This window comes from Chenopodium album, chromosome 4 (genome assembly GCF_948465745.1).
Source record: "Chenopodium album chromosome 4, dcCheAlbu1.1, whole genome shotgun sequence".
Classification (NCBI taxonomy): Eukaryota; Viridiplantae; Streptophyta; class Magnoliopsida; order Caryophyllales; family Amaranthaceae; genus Chenopodium; species Chenopodium album.
This window is the reverse complement of record NC_137837.1, coordinates 57,976,584-57,998,624: the sequence shown is the minus strand read 5'-3', so window position 1 is coordinate 57,998,624 and position 22,041 is coordinate 57,976,584. Positions and strand designations below refer to the sequence as shown.

General features: G+C 36.9%; 1 non-coding gene across 1 annotated transcript; it reads right to left on the bottom strand.

The window, feature by feature from the left end:
- Positions 1-21,651: 21,651 nt before the first annotated feature.
- Positions 21,652-21,757, bottom strand: LOC145629718 (small nucleolar RNA R71). The gene has a single exon (XR_014111872.1). It is a non-coding gene; the product is annotated as a small nucleolar RNA R71 (small nucleolar RNA).
- Positions 21,758-22,041: the final 284 nt, after the last annotated feature.

Genomic DNA, 22,041 nt, shown 5'->3' with positions numbered 1-22,041 from the left:
CCAACTTTCTATAATCAAAGAAAATCAAGCAAGTAAAGAAGAAAATGCAAAATACCCTAGAAAAGAAAGAAAATAAGAAAACTTCTAAGGAAAAAGCAAAGTAAAGAAAATGTAAGAAAACCTAGAGATAATGGAGTAAAAGAGATACAAAAACCATGTAAAATCATTCTAAAAGGAGCCAAATGAGTGCCATAAATGACACTCATCAGAGTTGTGGACAAAAGAATGTGATCGGAATGCCTGGGTTCGGAATTATTAGAAAGCTAATTTTTCAATAAGGTCAAGTGATCGGAATGCCTGGGTGGAGGCCGCTTCCGATCAGTAATATTAATGCATAATTAATATTACAGCTTAATCTTGACTGAACCCTTTGGGTCACACCCAAGCAACTAATGAGCCGAAGCGACGAATTAATTAGGAATTAATCAATAAGTCAACCGAGTAATTAATATTTAAACGTCAGAAATTCGAGCTTGGAGCGTCGAAACCAAGCATCGGAAGTCTATTTAAAAATAGTGAAAGGAGAGACGTGAAAAATAATAATAAATCAACAATGACCGAAATACCCCTAACATCGGTAAAACCGAGTGTTAGGGGTGTGACAAAAAGCTAGCAAACCGCACCAAGTGTGCGTGGCAATGCTAGCATGTGGCAGCTAGTAGCCTGCATAATTGGTGCGTGGCTTGCTAGACCATGGCAGATAGCAGCCCACGATTTTGGGCGCAAGTGAGGTAGGCCGAAGCCTCACAACCACCCCATGGTAGCCCACAAGGCTTGCAACCAAGGGTGCCCTAGTGAGCTGCTATGTGGCGTAACTCAAATGGAGGAGAAATAAGGGAGGTGGCCGGTTATGGGGGCATGAGTGGGGGGCAAGTTTGATCCCCCCCCTCCTCCAAGTGGTCCCCACCTACTCCTCCTTGTATGCTTGCCACTTGTTGATTTATTACTAGTTTGATTATTAATTTTATTTTAGCTTCAAAATAAAATAGGAAAATCAAATTCTCCCACATTGAAGAAAGAGCTATTCGCACTCATGATTTTACCTATAAATACCAAGTTGGGAAATCACTTGAGTAAGAGTTGGAAAAGACATCACCAGTAGTGAAAACCTTTTGAAGTCAAGAGTTGAAAAAGGCATCACCTTTGTGAAAACCTTTGAACTCAATTACTCGGGTTTTCTGTCGGGCCTTGCTAACTCCAAGGCATTGGACCTAGTCAGTGTTCGAGTTGAGGCTAACTTTTGAAGTAAGAGCCCCTCGAGGTCGGGCAAAGCACGCTACAAAGGTATATTTATTATCTTAATCTTGTCATTAAGTTAATTATGTTTATGGTTTTATTTATTGCGAGTGCGGTCTTATTTTTGGTTTTGTTTCCGTGGTGAGTTGGTCTCACCAAACCATTACAGCGGTATCGGAGCCTCGCTCGTTTATTTTTAAAATCATATTATTTTTCAAGGAGTTTTTATGGCTTAATTTTTCTGGTTTTGAGTTGCTAATTAGATTAGTAGTTCGGTTTATCTACTTTAACCTCGTATTAGAGCTGACTTCAGTTCCCCAACCCAGATTTTGACCCAAAAATAGTGAATTTTGGGTGGAAAAGGCATTCTAGAAATGGTTTTACCCTTTAAGGACTCGGTTTTTAGCCAAAAAAACGACCAGAAATGCTCTTTTCGAGGGATTTTTCGTTTTTACGAAAATTTTTAAGTCTTTCTAACCTTGAAAATTAATTGCATATTTAAGGTGGTTATGTAATTGGTTCAATACATATTTTATATGCAATTTTAAACCTCTTTAGGCATGATTACTTGGTAATAATTTGTGTTTGAAAGCTTGGTTTTATTTTTCACATAATTGCAAATTAATTGCATTAAGTGTGAAATTGTTATTCTTTAAGGCTTCTTAGTACTAAAGATTCAATCTTTAATTATGTTAAGTGATTGAAACTTTGAGTTACTAAATTCTATGAATTTTGGTTGAACTTTGTTGATTTAATCATTTTTAAGTTGATTGGAATCATAAAGTTTGAAACTTGTGATAGAAATTTGTTTATCTTCATATTAGAAGATATAATTTTTCAAGGATTCACAAGTATTAAAGTTAGAGTCTTTATCGAGCTTATATTCATTTTTCCAACTCCCTTTTATTTTGTCAAAATCTCAAGATTGATTTAAATTGATTAAATTAATAGTGAGTAATTGCCCTATTTTATTTTGTTGCACCAAGTTAAACAAATTTTATTAAAGAATGCTTCTTGGAAATAATTTTGGTTACATGCACTTGGATGATTTTATTTGAGTTAGACTTGTTTAAATTTTCAATTTTTGCTTATTAAAATTAGTTCTAAAATTAATTTAGAATTAATAAATTGTCATGCAAAATTTGGGATTGAAATCCCGAGGCTATGTCATGAAAATCGAGGCAAAGCCTCCCTTGGCTAGCCGGTGGCTACCAAAGGGGCTGCTCGATGGTTGTATGCAGCCTTGTGTGTGGCATGCGCGCCCAGCCAGAGCAGCACCAGCTAAGCAGCAGCATGTTGCGGCTGTGCTACGTGCGTGCGTGCTGCTGTCGTAGCGCAGCACATGGTTGTTGTGGTGTGGTAGGGTGTGCAAGAATTTTGAGTGTGTGGCTTGGTGCGGCAGGGGTATGCGTGTGGGCTGTTCTGTGAGCTTGCGGCATGGTGCGCACAACTAGCAAGCTTCTGCGGCCCCGTGGCTTGTGTTCTTGCACGCCCCGTAGAAGAGTCGACGCGTATGCGGTATTCTAAGCTATGGATGTGACGCTTAGCATGAGTCACGACTGTGTGCACCTCCCCTCCCTTAACACATCTACCCTGGTTTTAAGGCTATTTTATTTTGGGTTTAGCCGTTTGTTTATTTTAATTAATTTTGTTTATTTTAATTAAAATTTTGGACGCTAGGCCTCGGTTTTGAGCGGCATTTGCAAAATTTATTTTGGCAAATAATTGGGTTTTCACCGGCTTAATAAATTGGATAATTAAGATGGATGTGGAATTTTGTGGGAGCTTCAAATATTAGTTGCGCTTATTTACATAATCGGTTAAAATAACTTTTACTAGTTTTAATTAGGCGCGTTAATTGGATTAACCACCTAGATTAGTTACTAGTTATCACGTGTTTATGCATTGTTACTTGTTTTATCGTTGTAAAATTCATGGGCCATTCACAAATAGCTAATGGATGAATGAAATGTATATTCTCTCACAGGTTTTAAGAAATGGCAACTAGTGGGGCTTGATTAGGATAAAAATACGGACTGCGATCCATGATGTATTTTTGTAAATCAAATACGGTCTGCGTACCGTTGAGTATTTTTGTACCTTAATATTTAGATTAGTTCTAATCGTAGATACTAGTAGTTGCATAATTTTGGTCAAGTCTTGAAGACGGAGGTTCTTGGAAGACAAAGCCATGAAGTTGCAAAAGAAGACCTTTTGAAGACTTGAAGAATTCAAGAGGTCATGCTAGTTTCCAATATGCATCAAAATGCTTATGCTTTACATATTTATGATTAAAAGGAATGGTGTCATTTAAACAAGTGTATTATTCTAATACTGGATTCTTAATTATTAGAAAGCTAATATATTCAGTAAGGTCAAGTGAACGGAATGACTAGGTGGAGGCCACTTCCGATCAGTAATATTAATGCATAATTAATATTACAGCTTAATCTTGACTAATCCCTTCGGGTCACACCCAAGCAATGAACGAACCGACACGACGAATTAATTTGGAAGAATTAATGAGTCGCCCGAGTAATAAATATTTAGCGGCCGGAATTCGAGCTTGGAGCGTCGAAACAGAGCGTCGGAGAATCTCAAATGTCGAGCCAAAATTTAGGATTTAGGGTTGGGTGACACATGGTTAGTTCACAATGCATGTGAAATGCCTTGAGGACAAAGTGAGAAAGTGGTCCTCACCTAACCATGTGACACTTGTGTAGGAAATATTTTCAAGCGTTAATCCCCTATATTGAACCCCACTGCGATTATACACTAAAGTACGGTGGCGTCCAAAAGGGAAGAAGATAGAGAAAAAGAGTTGCCAACAAGTTTTAGGAACTTGTAAACCGTTCACAGGGTGAAGGTTACACCTCTTAACGATCCAAGAGATCGTCAACTCCATAAGGTCTTGAACCAAATAAGGGCTCGGGGATGAAGGTACAAATTCAACCTAAACGAGATTGAACCTGCCCTAATAATAGGCCTCTATTTTATTCTGATCGTATTCATGTGCGCTGTCTGACTAACATGCAATCAATAGGATTAACCCTAAATGTGTTTATCTATGTTGGTTGAATATAATGCACAAATAAATCTATTATTGGCGATCACTTGAATTATAACCAAATTAAACCTAACAAGATTAATAAATATCTTATTAAGCGTGATTACAAGTACAAATTCCCTTTAAACATGCATAAAAGGCGTGATCAAGCAATAAAAATAATATATCATCAAGCAACATAATTATCATCATAATAAAATTATCAAAATAATCATAAATCATAAAGTATAATCACAATAATGATCAAAAAAATAATCATCATAATAACAATCATATTAATCATAATAATAATCATGAAATAATAATAATAATAATAAATAATAATCAAAATTATAACAATATATAAAAATAATCATAATTAAAATAATCATGTTAAATCATAATAATAGCAAGATCCTAGGCATGATACTAACAAGATTAATAACAAACCCTAGCATGTCACTAAGCAATAAAGATCAAATCTTTAACCCTAACATGATACTAACAATCATAAATATTAGGAAGAACATAGGAAGCATCATACTTTTAATCATACTTGATATTAAAGTTACCCTAGACATGATACTAGGAATCATAATAACAATCTAAGCATGAACTCTATATCATAAAATACATAAAAACCTTAAAGTACTTACTTTGATGCCTCGTACCTCTTTCTAATAACAAAATACACACGTTAGTAACTTCAAGGAAAATAATAATCAAAACAATTAAATTAAATAATGGAAAGAGAGATTTGGGACCAAACCCTCAGAAATTAAACCTTTCACGTCTAGGGCGAAGGCAACTTCGAATATGGCTAGGTGTTTCTAAGTCTTGCGAATGCGAAATTTTTTATTTGAGAAAAGGCTAGTTTAGAAAAGAGAGAGAGAGAGAGAGAGAGTAATCAAGAGATTCTTGATTAGAGTTGGTGAATGATTATTGAAGAGAATAAGAGAGAATTGATGATTGTGAATGAATGAAAACGGAGTTTTTACGACGTTATTTATAAAGAAAATCAGCCAAAAAGATAAAATATTATAACAGAGTTCTGACGCACATGAAACAAGGTTGGCGCCAACGCTGGCTATTAGCGCTAGACGCCGACCCTGGCGCCAGACGCCAAGGCTAGCGCCACACGCCAAGCGTAGCGCCAGGCGCTACAGCTGGCGTTTGGCGCTGACCTAGAAATTCACGCGTTTTCCTAAAATTAGATAAAAATTGTCGTACAGGAGGATAAAATCGTATTTCCCTCAAAAATGCTCTTTGATTTTAATTAAAACTCAGAAAAGTCAACAAAAGTCAATTTATCAATGCTAATTGAATTAGGAATGAAAAGAACCTTCTAGAAGAATCTAGAAGACTAAAACCATTCCTAATTGCATTAGGAATGATAAATCTATATTAGGCCCTCCTCTAGATCATTGGGCCGCATATAAGGCTCAAACCGGGCCCAGTTTAGTAAATTGACCATAACTTCCTCAATATTCATCGGAATTGGGCTTATAATATATCGTTGGAAAGCTCTTGTCAAGCCCTATCCAAATACACTACTATTGAACCCATATCATGGACCAGTCAAACTGGATTGGCTGTTTTCTTAAAATAAGTTTTCATAAACAAAGAGAAGAGAAAAGAAATTAAAACTATCTGCAATACTAGACTTTCCACACTTTCACTTCATTCGATTATGATTCGACATGAAAGGTACTCATCACTGGGTTTGGTTTTGGGGAGACACAAATGTGTGTCTATAGAAGCCCCCACTTTGATTGAGTTTGGAGAAACGCAAGTTTCGAAAACAAAAGTCAAAGTATCGATAGGGACGGAGAATGATTCAGAACGTTCTGCGATCCTAAACCACTTTTGCAACGCCGATTTCTGCAAAACAAGCGTTAGTCAAACAGATAAGAGGGTTAAGAAACGCGTATCTTGCTCCGTCGGGCACACGTCTCTGAAAGTAACCGATTTGCTGCTGCTTTACTGTTGTTTTGATGACCTCCTGCCAAGAGAATCCCATCCTGTTTGAAAACTGCTACGCTTGTAACTGCTTCCAACATAGAAGATTACTTCTCCTGAAACGATCCTCTTCCGCTTTGATAATATTCCACGTCCAAGGGAATACTATCGAAGATTGTTTCGCTTGAAACAATCCTCTTCCGCATTAATAATATTCCACGTCCAAGGGAATACTATCGAAGATTGCTTCGCTTGAAACAATATTCTTTCGCTTTATGACCATCTTCCACGTCTAAGGGAACATGGACGAAGACAACTTCGCTTGAAATTATCGCCAGTTGTTTGTGACAACTCTCCACAATCTAGGGAATGCTGCCGAAAATATCCTCGCCTGAAGCTATCCTCATTTGTTGCGATAATTTTCCAAAGAAATTACCGAAGATCTCCGCCTGTTGATCTTTAAAAGCTCGCTTGAACTTTGCTTCCACTATGCCTGTACGTCGACGCTTTTGCTGCTTTTGAACCTGTACGTCGGTGCTTTTGCCGTGATGACAATCCTCTTTTCTTTGGGAATAGTTTCCAACACAACTCTTGTATGATGTATGACAATCCGATTTAAGGAAAGTTGTCAATGCTTTGTAACAATCCATCCTTGGAAATGTTGCCACGATGAAGCGACAATCCGTATCTCGGAAAATTTGCCAAAATCCAATATTTGGCAAAAGTTGCAATGTTTTGTAACAATCTGTCATAAGAATTTTGCTACGATCGACAATCCACATCTTGGAATATAACTCTTGAAAGCAATCCACCTTGGAAATTTGCCAATGCTACGCGACAATCTTTCTAGGAAAATATTGCCACAATTGACAATCTGTGTCTTGGAATATTTGCCAAAAAAGAGTCGATCGACAATCCAATTTTCCACTTGTTGAAATGAATGACAATCCACGTTGAGGAACCTTTGCCGAAATTTATGATGAATAGAGACCTATAACAATCCTTTGGGAAATTTTGCCATAGGAAAATGGGTGTATGACAATCCAATCTCGGAAAACTTGCCAAAGATTCGATGAATGTATGACAATCCGAACTTGGAAAAACTTGCCAAACAAAGAAGGAGCACGACAATCCACGCTTGGAAACTTTTCTAGAGATGACAATCCAATCTTGGAAAAATTGTCGTTGAAGAAGATGCACGACAATCCATTTTTGGAAATATTGCCAGTTGGAGATGACAATCCAATCTTAGAAAAGTTGTCATTTAAAAATAATGCGCGACAATCCATATTTTAAAATATTGTCGTTTAAGTGCTTGCTTTTAAACCGATACGTTGGTGCTTGTAATGATCTAGTGTTTTAGGCGCTTAAGCTAAGTGAGACGATCAATCATCAGGTCGATCACTTAGACTGTAATCAAACCGACTACTTAATCATGTCAAATTTCTTATAGGGGCTAACTGGCGTACCAAGGAACCCGAAATTGCTGTATGAAGTCGAAATCACCCTTCTGAGAGGCTTCGAGCTCTGTCGCTGTTGAAATATCTCTGGTGCCAAGAATTGACTCTGCCGCCAGATACAGAGATCTAGCGCCAAGCGCTGAAATCTATTTCCATACGCTAGATGTTGTAGTCTGGCGCTGGAGTAGGGTCTTCCCTATTCTGCCGCACCTGTATTTATTTTTTACTATAGAACTTTGCTAATCTTTTTAATTATCTTAGGGTTGACCTACGGTTTAATGTCGCTTGACTCATCGACTTGACACGACTCAAGGTATAAACTTGACTCTCTGTGATTGACTCGAGGTTGACTCAACTCGAAGTGAAATAACACGTGTGATTCGTGACCCGTGTGAATCGAAAATGCAAAAAAGCAAAAATTTTCCGTCATTTTTGTGGAGGGTGCAGACTTTCTCCCGAAAAAGAAAGACGTGAAAAAGAATCGAAGTTTTTGAAGGTGCATGTTGCATGAGCTTAGTCAAATGTTGTTTCGTACTATCTCTCAAGGTGCAAGGATTAATCCATCCTAGGCTATCTCAATGGTTGACTAAATGATGAAAGTATTTGAGTAACTTAGGCACGGAGGCTAAGCACTTCATACTTTGTGATGCAATGACAATTATGATTGATGAGTGATGTTGATATGACAAGGCATGCTTCAACGTTGTGTTAAGATTCCATGACAAAGGGTTCCTAAGGGAAGGTATATTTGGTCATGTATCTGTGATGTGTGTGAAAGTGATACTAAAGTTAGGCCGCAAGGGCTAAGTGTGTGGAAAGATATTATTTGTTAGAAGAGTCAAATGATGGTGACTCTTTAGGCTAGGTAAGCTAATGATGTAAGGATCAAGCCCCCAAGTCTAGCTCTAAGTAAATAGGGATGAACATTGGATATCCCTTGATATTATCATGATATGTGAATGTGAATGTGAATATGAATGCATGTTTATTACGGCCGCACCTCGATGTGAAGTTGCCTACGTACCCGTTAGGAATCAGGCCGAACGTAGCTCTAGCCGAACCTTCATGCTTGAGGTTTTCTACTCTTTTTTAGCTCTCTTTCCTCTTTTTTTTTTTTGCTTTAGCATTCATTTCATTTTTATAAGTGTGGGCAATCTTGATCATGCGGTCTATCACTCACTTGGCATTCATGTTTCTCAGGCACAGTACCGAGCACTCGATAAGAGACGCAATCTGAGACGTATTCTTATTAAAGACATGTTCATGTTAAAGACATTGGAACACTTGGCCTTTTGTACACTTTTATTATTATTATTATTATTTTTTATTTTTGCTATTTTAATTTTTTGAAGTCACTCAAGCTTTTTATGAAATTAAAAATTGCATAAGTTACACACCATCCCATCCCAGAGTTAGGTAGATATGGGTTGAAAAAATGAAGGGTCTATCGTTAGACGACGCTCAAAGTGGTTTATGAGGAAAGGATTGCGTATTTGAAGGGTGAAAGGCAATATGATGTGGCTACAAGGGGTGCCTCAAATCATTGGTATACCTTGTGCTTAGTTTGACATGGATTTTTATTTTTATTTTATTATTTTTTTAATGCAATATAATGAAATGATCATATTTAAGAAATAAATGCTCATTTTATTAAAAGAAAAGAAATAGAGAATCTACAAAAGTAATCTAAGGGAAAAGAAAGGTGCCTATGCTAGACTAATTGGGAAAAGGAAAAAAATGAAAAAGAAATAGAAAAAGGGAGGTCGTGAAATCTTGTCGTTGAAGCTCGCTTCTTGTCTTTTGTCATTTGCTTCATCATCACCCAGTCTTCTCGCTAGCTAGAGGCAATGGGATCTTGTTTGCTTCTATGAGATCTTGAATGAGATTTTGAAACCTGTAGCATTCATCAGTGGTATAACCGTTTCCTCGATGGTACTTTCAATAGGAGTTTGGATTCCATCTCGAAGATCGATTTTCTTGCGTTGGATCCTCGGTAGGGCCAATAGATTTAATTAATCCTCGATCATAGAGACGATCGAAAGCAGCATCGTAGGTCATTCCAATGGGTGTGAACTCTCTCCTGGGTTTCCTTTTAAATCCTTGATTGTCCATGACTAAGACACCATTATGGTCAAAGGTACTAACATTATTACTAGAGTGGGCGTTTTTGGAAGAAGAAGGATTGTTGTTCTTCTTTCCTTTCCAGCCACCATTGTTACTATTGTTAGTAGCTTTTTGCTTTGCGAGGTCATCTTCGATTTCGATTCCGATGTCATAAACGGCCTTGAAAGTATTCAGATCGTGTTGATATTTTAAATGCTTCGAATACTTCCCTTGGAGATTCTTGATAAACATCCTCACAGATTCTTTTTCAGTGGGCGCCTCAATCATCTTAGCGGAAGTTTCCCTCCATTTACTAAAGAAAGAAGTAAAGCCTTCATTCTCTTTTTCTCTTAGTATCTCAAGTTGTCTATAGTCTGTTTCAACTTGAATATTGCACTTGTACCTATCAATGAAAGTGTTTACTATCGATTCCCAGGTAGAGGTTTTCTCTTTGTCAAGGAAGAAGAACCATTGTTGGCAAACGGTTTCAAGAGATAGTGAGAATAGAGAGGAGAAAACCTTCTTATAGATGCCCTTAATACTCATTATGGTTTCGAAAGCTCTTAGATGGAAGTAAGGGTTATCTGTTGCCTTGAATTTAGGGATGTCAGTGGCGTTGAACTTATGCGGAAGAAGTTCCTTGTCCAGCGAGACCCCTTGTGAACTAATGCCCTGAAATTTATAGTCACTAGATAGATTCCTCAAACTTTCTTGCATGAGGGTCATTTGTTGTTGCTTCACAGGGTCATCAATTTTGAGGGTTAAAGCCATTAACACCTCAGTCACGTCATTTAATTGATTCCTAAGTTCACTGACTTCTTCTTGACTCGCCATTATCTTTTTAACCTTCCTCTTTTGACGAATTGGTTTATCAAAAAGTGAAACTTGAATAAAGAGGTTGTCCTTGATTAATCTCCCTTCTCTCCTCGACCAAGTACCGTGGAAAAGCAATTTGGAGATATTCATTGTTAATTAGTTGACTCAAACTCTATTCAACATGCCATGGATGGAGGAAGTGAAAAAAGATTGGAATAGAATGTGAAGAAAAATGATGTAGATGGAGGGATATGGATAATTAGGAGTAGGATGTACCCCCAACTTAAATGACGCAAAAAACCGACTCATGCATGAACCTAAAACATGGTCACGGTGACATATACTTAAAGTGTGTGCTAAGACTAGTGAGTGTAGGTGATATGTTAAGACTCGTGTCATGACCATGTGGCTAGACTATTTGACTAGACTTAATTAATGACTTAACAAGGTGTTATTGACAGCGAAATTTAACCGAATTAATAAGCAAACTGGTTAATTAGACACTAGGTGATGACTCGACCAATAATCCGAACTGTCGACAAAACTGTCGTTGCACTGTGTAGTGTAGCGCCAGACGACAGAGTGGCGCTACAGTCCAGACTTGGGCGCCAATGCTGGAGCTTCAATCTGGGACAGTTTTCGGTGTTATTAATCAAGAGGGGTATGCCTAAAGTCGTACTAGGTCAATTCTGATTAGAAAATTGGACTTTATTGACTCAAATTAATTTATTAATTAATTAATTAGGCAAAGTTCTTTAAGTCATTAATTTATTAAATCTCAACACAAGTCAAACAAACGGTTAAGAAAACATAGAATATATGCACAACAAATAATGCAAAATTAGTCAAGTAGGCACAATATGATGCAATGAATTTGCAACCTAACCATGGCTCTAGTTCTCTAAAGTTCGGGATATGGTTTAGTCAATAGAGGGTCCATAGTTAATTGTCCGGTTGCACCGCGCGGAAGTCTAACAGTGAAGGGTTGGCGCGAGTGGATGGGACACCGCGAGTTTTAGAAAAATTCGCTTCCATGGTTTGGTGAATTCAACATTCTAGGATGTACCCTTTGTTGCTTAGAGCGTTCAATCAGGTAGATGGAGCATGAATTCCCAGAGGGTTATGTCCATATGTATAACACATATGGGTTTTAGAAAAGTGAGAAAAACTCAATCAGGAAGTAGGATAGAGCAAACAATACGAAAAACTGGTCGAAATTAGAATGCATATTTCTGGCTTAGTATTGGAAGAATTTGGCGCCAGCAAACAGAGCTTGGCGTCAAGTTTTAGCTGTAGCGCCTGGCGCTAATGTTGGCGTCTGGCGCTACAGTTAAAAATATGGCGCCAATTCTCTGGTCGCTGACGCTAATTCCTACATGCCTCAGCAGCTTTTTGTGCTCGATAAAATTTTCCAATTTCGCGCAGTGTTATTTCGGTCCTAGTTGTGAAAGATATTTCTCAAATTTCCTACGTGTAAAATCCTATGTTTTTAACTCATTACGGATGGTCTTTCCAATAAGATCTTTTTTATACATATGACAATAATGTTAATCAAAATTACACGCATGAAATACATAGAATGTATCGAGTCTCATCCACTCATTCTAAATCATTGCCGAAACAAATTCAAGAATAAAAATAGAAATCCTCCCAAGTGGAGTCGCCAAAAACTGTGCAACCTCGCTTTTGAATCTTTATATTTTGAACCCCACTATGATCATACACTAAAGTACGGTGGCGTCCAAAAGGAAAGAAGATAGAGCAAAAGAATCGCCAACATGTTTTAGGAACTTGTAAACCGTTCATAGGGTGAAGGTTACACCCCTTAACGATCCAAGAGATCGTCAACTCCATAAGGTCTTGAACCAAATAGGGTTCGAGGATGAAGGTACAAATCCAACCTAAAAGATATTGAACCTGCCCTAATAATAGGCCTCTACTTTATTCTGATCGTATTCATGTGCGCTTTCTGACTAACATACAATCAATAGGATTAACCCTAAACCTGTTTATCTATGTTGGTTGAATTTAATGCACAAATGAATCTATTATTGGCGATCACTTGAATTATAACCAAATTAAAGCTAACAAGTTTAATAAATATCTTATTAAGCGTGATTACAAGTACAAATTCCCTTTAAACATGCATAAAAGGCGTGATCAAGCAATAAAAATAATATATCATCAACCAACATAATAATCATCATAATAAAACTATCAAAATAATCATAATTATAATAGTTATAATCATAAATCATAAAGTATAATCACAATAATGATCAAAACAATAATCATCATAATAACAATCATATTAATCATAATAATAATCATGAAATAATAATAATAATAAATAATAGTCAAATTATAACAATATATAAAAATAATCATAATTAAAATAATTATGTTAAAGCATAATAATAGCAAGATCCTAGGCATGATACTAACAAGATTAATAACAAACCCTAGCATGTCACTAAGGAATAAAAATCAAATCTTTAACCCTATCATGATACTAACAATCATAAATATTAGGAAGAACATAGGAAGCATCATACTTTTATTCATACTTGATATTAAAGTTACCCTAGACATGATACTAGGAATCATAATAACAATCTAAGCATGAACTCTATATCATAACATCAATAAATACCTTAAAGTACTTACTTTGATGCCTCGTACCACGTTCTAATAACAAAATACACACGTTAGTAACTTCAAGGAAAATAATAATCAAACAATTAAATTAAATAATGGAAAGAGAGATTTGGGACCAAACCCTCAGAAATTAAACCTTTCACGTCTAGGGCGAAGGCAACTTCGAATATGGCTAGGTGTTTCTAAGTCTTGCGAATGCGAAATTTTGTATTTGAGAAAAGGCTAGTTTAGAAAAGAGAGAGAGAGAGAGAGAGAGTAATCAAGAGATTCTTGATTAGAGTTGGTGAATGATTATTGAAGAGAATGAGAGAGAATTGATGATTGTGAATGAATGAAAACGGAGGTTTTACGACGTTATTTATAAAGAAAATCAGCCTAAAATATCAAATATCAAAACAAAGTTCTGACGTACATGAAACAAGGTTGGCGCCAACGCTGGCTATTAGCGCCAGACGCTGACCCTGGTGCTAGGCGCCAAAGCTAGCGCCAGACGCCAAGCGTAGCGCCAGGCGCGACGGCTGGCATTTGGCGCTGACCTGGAAATTCACGCGTTTTCCTAAAATGAGATAAAAATTGTCGTACAGGAGGATAAAATCGTATTTCCCTCAAAAATGCTCTTTGATTTTAATTAAAACTCTGAAAAGTCAACAAAAGTCAATTTATCAATGCTAATTGAATTAGGAATGAAAAGAACCTTCTAGAAGAATCTAGAAGACTAAAACCATTCCTAATTGCATGAGAAATGATAAATTTATATTAGGCCCTCCTCTAGATCATTAGGTCGCATATAAGGCTCAAACCGGGCCTAGTTTAGTAAATTGGCCAAAACTTCCTCAATATTCATCGGAATTGGGCTTATAATATATCGTTGGAAAGCTCTTGTCAAGCCCTATCCAACTACACTACTATTGGACCCATATCATGGACCAACCAAACTGGATTGGCTGTTTTCTTAAAATAATTTTTCAAAAACATAAAAAAGAGAAAAGAAATTAAAACTATCCGCAACACTAGAATTTCCACACTTTCACTTTATTCGATTATGATTCGACGTAAAAGGTAATCATCACTGGGTTTGGTTTTGGGGAGACACAAATGGGTGTCTACAACTTGTTACTTGTTCCTTGGTTTATTTAACTAAGGGTTGAATTCATCAATCTTTCCATATGGGATCTTTTTTGTGAAAATGTCCCATATTGAAAGATGAGTGGAATTCACAAGCTATCCTTCCATCTAAATAGCCAAAGCATGGCTTGAGAATTCTTTGCTTGTGTAGGAGTTCAATAGGGCATTGCTTTTGCAAAGACCCTTCAACTCATATAATACTTGGGCTTTGGTTGGGCCTCGCTAACCTCGAGGCAACGGACTTAAAAGTCGGTAGTCGTTCTTGCGGGTTGATTTCCGTTGGAGGCTCTCGTGTTTTTGGGGCTAAGCTTTCAAGTAAGAGCCCAATCGGTCGGGCGAAGCACGCACAAAGGTATATCTCCTATTTCGCCCTTTTGTGTTTATTTTATGCATTAGTGATATTAATTATTGCGAGCGTGATCCTTGGCTCGGATTTTTTCGCGGTGAGTAGGACACACCAAATCCCAACAGCGGTATCGGAGCCCCGCTCGTTTATTTTTAATTATCATGTTTTTCAAGGTTATTTTATGGCTTAATTTTTCTAGTTATAAGTTGCTGATTAGATTAGTAGCTCGTTTTATCCATTTCAACCTTGTATTAGAGCTAACTTCAGCTCCCAAACCCAGATTTCAACCCAAAAATAGTAAATTTTGGATGGAAAAGGCGTTCAGGAAATGGTTTTACCCTTTTAGGGCTCGATTTTTAGCCAAGAAAACGATCAGAATTGCATTTTTCGAGGGGTTTTTCGTTTTTACGAAAAAATTTAAAGTCTTTCTAACCTTGAAAATTAATTGCATATTTATGGTGGTTCTGTAATTGGTTCAATACATATTTTATATGCAATTTTAAACCTCTTTAGGCATGATTACTTGGTGGTAATTTGAGTTTGAAAGCTTGGTTTTTTTTCTTATAATTGCAAATTAATTGCATTAAGTGTGAATTTTTTTTTTTTTTGAGGATTTTAAAGTGCTAAAGATTCAATATTTAATTATATTAAGTGATTTAAACTTTGAAAGCTACTAAATTCCATAAATTTTATGTTGAACCTTTCTTGTTTTAATCACTTTTGGTATATTGGAAACATAAAGTTTCAAACTTTGTGATAAATATTTTTTATCTTCATATTGGAAGATATTATTTTTCAAGGATTCAAAAGTGTTAGTAGTTGGATTTTTCATTTGAACATTAAAGTTCATATTCTTCCAACTCCCTTTACTTTGTCAAAATATCAAGATTAATTTAAATTGATTAAATTAATAGTGAGAACTTGCCTTATTTATGTTGTTGCACCAAGTTAAACCAATTTAATTTAAGAATGGTTCTTGGAAATTATTTTGGTTGGATGCACTTTGAGTAATTTTATTTAAATTATTTTGGTTCTTGTTTAAATTTTTCATTTTTTCCTCATTGAATTAGTTCAAATTAATTTAGAATTAATAATTTTTCCATGCAAAATTGGGATTAAAATTCCGAGGTTATGACACGTAAAACGAGGCAAATACCTCACTTGGCTAGCCGGGCTGCATAGCAACCCGCATGTGGCTGCCAAGGAGGCTGCCCCCTTGTTGCGTGCTTGCATTGCGTGGTTGCTGCTCGCTACCAGTATCATGGCGCACTAGCTAGCAAGCAGCAGTAGCACGGCGCAGCAGCAACATGGTATTGTGTGCGCTGTGCGTACTACCATGCTTGGCTAGCCGCGGCGCAGCAGCAGCAAATGTGTGTGTTTTGTATTGCTTGGTGCGACAAGGGAGTGCATGTGGGTGTGCTACATGCTTGAGGCACGATGCGCACAACCCCACACTTGGCACTTAAATCTCGGGTTTTAAGTCAATGCTATTATGTTCATTTTTCCGTTTTATTTATTTTAATTAATCTTGTTTATTTTAATTAAAATTTTTGAGGCTAAGCCCCTGTTTTGAGCGGCATTGGCAAAATTTATTTTAAAATTTTTTTTGTTCTACCGGCTTAATTAATTGGATTAATTAAGATGGATGCAGAATTTAGTGGGAGCTTCAATTATTAATTACGTCAATTACATAATTGGTTAAACAACTTTGACTAGTTTTAATTAGGCATGTTAATCGGATTAACAACCTAGATAAGTTACTAGTGCGAACGTGTGTTTTATGCATTGTTACTTATTTATTGTTGTAAAATGCAAGGGCCATTCACAAATAGTTAATAGATGAATGGAATGTATATTCTCTCATAGGTTTTATGAAATGCCAACTAGTGGGACCCAATTAGGATAGAAAATATGGACTACGTGCCGTGATGTATTTTTTGTAAATCTAAATATGGTCTACGTACCGTTGAGTATTTGTGTACCTTAATATTTTGATTAGTCCTAATCGTAGATACTAGTAGTTGCATAACTTTGGTTAAGTTTTGAAGACGAAGGTTCTTGGAAGACGAAACCTTGAAATTGCAAGAGAAGACCTTTTGAAGACTTGAAGAATTCAAGGGGTCATGCTAGTTACCAATATGCATCTTATACTTATGCTTTATATATTTATGCTTGTGCTTATATATGAATGATATGTTAGATGCATGTTTATGTTTTCATTATGTTGCGATGATTAATTAAGTTCACTTAAATCAACCAACATAGAAAACCTAGGTCCCTAATAATATTGAGTAAAAGTTGCCTTTCCAAAACAACACTTGCACACCGAATGAGGGTGATGGTGGGCTACGCCAAAGAGAGGTACCATCACTACTCCAAGGAACGTAAGGCACACAGGGTGTGCATGTTGGTTTTGGTGTACTCAACGATATGAGTGATGGAGTCCATACATGTCGTGGCAAAAGAGATATATCGTCATGACGTATTAGATGCGACGATTATCTAACCAATAGTGGCTTGGAGCCATTAGCAAAGAATTGCTTACCTTGGGGTATTAAGTGGTAAGACAAGCCAAAGCATTCCTAATTACTCGTTGATCCCTTGGATCTTGGAATCGCCTTATTCTCGCCAAATAGGGACAATTTTATGCGTGAATAAGACGTTTTATAAGTTTGAAGTTTGCATGAATGCTCTTAAATTTCAAACTTATTATATTCTTGATAAATGGTTATACTTTGCACTTATATTTATAGTACTCTAAATCAAATAATATTGTTTCCATGATTGGTAAAGGAAATCCTTGAGAATAGTTCTCAAAGAAAGGAAAAGCATTTCTAAAATACTATTCTCATCAATGACTTTTATAAAAGTCCGAAAGGACGGTTGGACATCATGTATTCAAAATACTAATTAGTTTTGATACAACATGAAGTATTGAGTTGTAAACTCAAGTTGTCAATATTTGACAACCAACATCCCTCTTCGCTTCATAGATAAATCAGTAGGACTCATTAATGTAGTAATTCGAGCATTAATTAATGGAAAAGATGGAACTTTGTTTTACGGCGTACTAGATGCTTAATTATGCCTAAAAAAGTATAAAAGTCAAAGGAACTTAAAGAAATGATTCTTAAAGAAAGGTTATGAGATCTAGTATGATAAGAAATATAGGAAACAAGGAACGAAGAAAAGATATTGGATTCCATTTCAACCCATGAGATCATGTTATTGTAGTTAACTTACCAATTCGTTATCTTCACAAGTATCAGATACTGCTTGAGTGTTCCACTTTGAAAGTGACCTCAAACTATTGAAGTTAAGCTAAGTTATCTACTTACAAGCTTATAATGAAGCAAGAAGAGCTACATCAATTGTAAGGTCGTATGCTTTGTTTAAAGACGTTTTGAACTAAAGGCTGGAACGAATAAATGGTTAGTATTATGTTCCATAATCAGCAAATGATCCACTTACACATGAAAGACTCACATTCAAAGTAAAAGAGCAATAGTTGCAAATTTATTTGAATGGCATGGTTATCCAAGCATTGAATCAAGAATGCTTGATTATAAACAAACATTTTCCTAACATGATAAACTCACTAAGTTCAAGTCATGGGCTTTATTTGCGTTCCGAACATCTTTAGCAATATCACATCGACAAGAATGTACTCAAGGTTCTATTAGATAGGCTCTTGATAGTTTCTTGATTTGGAATCGTTCTAAGACAAGCAAATCTTACTTGTTGAAACCGACAAAGAAGAGAACTATTGTTCTTGGTATAGACAATTGACTCCGGAAGCTAAAGAGGATTCAATTACTTCAAAGTTTCACAAAATATTTTGAAAGAATATGGCTATATTCATTAAATGTGAACAAACTTGACCTAAGTAGCTCAAAAGTCTAGTGAAGTACAGAATCATCTTGGCAAGATATCAAAATGTCTAGATTAGATCGAGCGATGTTTTCTTGAGCCAAGCTTGACCATCTCAAAGTTATGAATGGAATTTTTTCATAAACAACTTCACAAAGAACATGGTATGTCCTCATGGAGACCTCGATGTCATTTGAAAATGACTCGAACGATGATGGTTCACAACCCTTCCTATAAAGTTCTTAAAGATTTGCACAAATGACTAATGTTACACTAAACAAAATGTCGAAGCTAAGAAAGGATGCCATATTTAGTTATGGATAGAAATAACTTCTAAACGTTTTTTAAAGTATTTGTCTAAGGCTCTTAGTCTTAGTGGGAGTTCACCAGCTTAGTGAAAGCTAGTTGGTTCAGTGGGAGTAGAATGGCTCAAAAAAGACTAAGATAGCTCAAGTGGGAGCGAATTGTTTGTTTTACAACGAACTTTTACCCAAAGACAATATACATGTCTCTTTGTAAGTATTCAAGTGAGACCACGGGCATTACCTCCACAAATTATTTTAGAACATAGTGGTTTGTTGCTCTAAGTGGTGTCTTTCTGGAAAGTAACACATTTCCAAAACGACAAGTGAGAGAAAAATGAACTCGATGACAATCGAGCTTAGCAACAAACTAGAACTGAGAATCTTAGAAGACCTTAAAAGGGCTTCGTGAGAATATGATGAGTGTCATTTATGGCACTCATAGGGTAGCCTTTTAGCATGATTTCATCTTCCTTTTTATGCTTTCTTATCTTATTTTCGGTCCATTTTCCTTTAATTCCTTTCTTTCTTTCTTTCCTTGTGTTTTTCGTGTTTTCTTCGGGTTTTCCTTTTCTTTGGTTCTTTTTCCCTTTTATTCCTTTTCGTTGTTTGTTTTTGTAGGTACCTAGGATTTTTCTCTGCAAGGGAATCAAGATGGGCTATATTGACTAAGCAAGGAGGAAATAATCGGCTTGGAGAGGGCTCAGAAAGGGCATGGAGAGGGCATCAAGCCCTTCCAATCTGTCGCGGGCGCGGGTACTGAAGGCCGCGGGCGCGGGCTCTTATGCACCAAATTGGCAGATTTCGACCAGGAACTCTCCGCGGTCTGGCCGCGGGCTTGCCGCGGGCGCGAGTTGATTGGAGAGCCCGCTTGTACCAGAGAGACCGCGACCCTCTGATCATCCTTTGGGAGTAGGGGATTCGCCGCGCTTTTGCCGCGGGCGCAGGTGCTTTTGCCGCGGGCGCGGGCTAGAAGACCCGCTGGCGCAGATGTTGCCCAGAAAGCGCGTGGAGTTTTTAATGGGTTCTGTACCCATTTTTCCGCGAGCGTGGGGTTTATTGGAGAGGGCAAGGGAATCCCGTTTTTCTTCCTTTCCTATAAATACACTTGTAATTCCTTTTTGAAGATAACTTTTAGATAATTTTCATTAGCTTAATTTTAGAGAGAGAAGTTAGAGAGAAGTTATTGGTATTGGATTTGTATTTCAACATTGGATCAATTGAGCTTGGATTTCTTCATTTTCAATCATTAATGTTAGTAAGTTTTCTTTTTCTAGTTCATCTCTTACTTGATTGATTTAGTTTCATCTTTGATTGTTTGTATTGCTTGGATTTTAATTGGATATGGTAGTTGATAGTGCTTTCTCTTGATTTTGATTTAGAATGATGACCAATGCTAATTCTAGTGATTTGTTCTTGAGTTACACCATGATTAGTGAGTACATTAGTTGCTAGGGAGAAGGGGAAGCATGCTTGATTGATAATTTGTGCTAGTTGATGATCTTTGATTGATTGAATTGTTGCAATTAAATTGGTTGACATAGTTTTGCATGTGATTAATTAGATTAGGAATGATCAACCTATAAGATTAATCTAGATTGCATTGCATTTCTTAATGACATGACCCATCAATTTGAGAATTGCTTTAATTGATTGAGTTTGATTGTGAATTTCCTTGATTAGCCATTCATAGTGACCCCTAGTTTGGCCTCTAGGAGATAGCTCTTTAACTCTCTTGATTACTACTATTGTTTGTCCTTTGCAATGCTTGAATCAAACGAAGAAATTGTCGATTAGCACGATTATTGAATTAGCATGTGGAACCAATATCCCTAGTATTTAGCTTATTGAATTACTTGATTAGTCTAATTTTGCTATCATAACACCAACCATTTTCTCACTTCAATCTCCGAAATAGCTTGATTTAGGATAAAGATAACACCAACTAACTCCTTTGGGTTCGACCCTATACTTACCTATACTTGTTTTAGGTTGGTTTAGGATTTTATAAATAGTGTTTGATTTTGGGATAGGCAATTACCGACTAGTTTATTCCTCTATCAAAATGGCGCTGTTGCCAGGGAGTGAAATTGGTGCTTAGCTTTAGTTGTTGAGTCTATTTCATTTTAATTGAAAAAAAAATACAAAAAGATTTTGTTTCTTAAGGCTACATTTGTAGCCGTGCTACTAATATTTTCATGGAGTTTTGCATGCATAGAGCTCGTGATCAATCCATTCTGCCTTTTGACTCGGAAATAGAAAGGACTCTCTCAAGGAGAAGAATTGGTAGTCGATCCTTTGAATTTAGTTCTTCAAGCGAAGAAGGATTTGAAGAAGAACTAGGCATGGGAGATCAACCAAGAGTTGCTTTGAAAGAATTGGGAATTCCCGGTGCGTACAAGTTTGAGAGTGGAATTACTCCACCTACAACACCGACGAATGACTTCGAAATTAGGCCGACTATGATCACTTTGATCGAAAGGAGACAATATAGCGGAGCTAAGAATGAGAGTCCGTTGAACCATCTCAAGGAGTTCGAAAAGTATTGCAACACTATCAAAGTGAACGGAGTTTCTCAAGAATTCATCCGGCTAAAGTTGCTTCCATTTTCTCTCATAGGCCGAGCCTTAGAGTGGTTGGATAAGGAGGTAAAGCCAAATTCCCTTCGAACATGCGACGAAGTCACCAAGGAATTCTTGTCCCGATTCTACCCACAAAAGAAAACGGCGGAGGCTAGAGCTTTGATTCAAGGGTTCAAGCAAAGACCTAATGAAAGCCTCTACGAAGCATGGGAGAGGTATAAAGAGTACCAAAGGGAATGTCCCCACCACGGAATTCCAACCTATCAAGTCATTCAAATTTTCTATGCTGGCCTAAGTCCTCAAGGCAAATCATGCCTCGATGGGGGTGCCGGAGGTCCCATAATGAATCGGACGGAAGAGGAAGTGGTGGACATTATAGAGGACGTGGTTAAGTACTATAGAGATTGGCAAGATGGTGAGAGGGATTCATGCTAGCAAGAGTGGCTCTTCGGTGTACTCTATAGACCATCTAAATGCGATCAACAACTTATTCTCACAAATGACAAACTTGGGGAAACAAATGACCGCAATCAAGTCC